The sequence below is a fragment of the Pseudochaenichthys georgianus genome, unplaced genomic scaffold (genome assembly GCF_902827115.2).
Source record: "Pseudochaenichthys georgianus unplaced genomic scaffold, fPseGeo1.2 scaffold_923_arrow_ctg1, whole genome shotgun sequence".
Classification (NCBI taxonomy): domain Eukaryota; kingdom Metazoa; phylum Chordata; class Actinopteri; order Perciformes; family Channichthyidae; genus Pseudochaenichthys; species Pseudochaenichthys georgianus.
This window is the reverse complement of record NW_027263453.1, coordinates 45,001-45,569: the sequence shown is the minus strand read 5'-3', so window position 1 is coordinate 45,569 and position 569 is coordinate 45,001.

Below are 569 nucleotides of genomic sequence, written 5' to 3'. Positions count from 1 at the left end.
GAAAGTTGTCGGTCTAGAAAGCAAGCACATACGTCACGCTTACGTCGGGGGCGGGGGCGGGATCAACCTCTAACAACAACAAAAAGCCTAACTGTGTAATGTTGTTTTTATAGGCAATCATTTAAGCTTTGTTAGTTCCAGGTTTGATATGTGCAATAAGTTCATTTCAATGCGTTTTGCAACAACCATTGAACCAGTCCGGCCCTCGACTAGCACACATTTTTTTATTTTGGCCCACTGTGTTACCGTGTAAGAACTTTTGAATGTAGCGTGTAACGACTGTACATTTGGAAGTAAAGTCGTCCCATTTCAAAACGAGTAGCGCTTCAATACAATCAGCCATTGTTGTTGTTGGCGATGTGAGGGGTGTCCGGGCGGTTTGGCTTTATGAAGCAGGGGCGCAAGCGGTTACGTCATGACGCAAACGATGACGCAATGACCAGTCGGGCTGTGAGCGGTGTGAACCGAGCGGGAGCTGAACCGAAGAACCGGTTCCAAACCAGAAAAGCTCTAGCACGGAGCTAGAACGGGAAAAGCCGTGGTGTGAAAGGGGCATTATACACATTTCT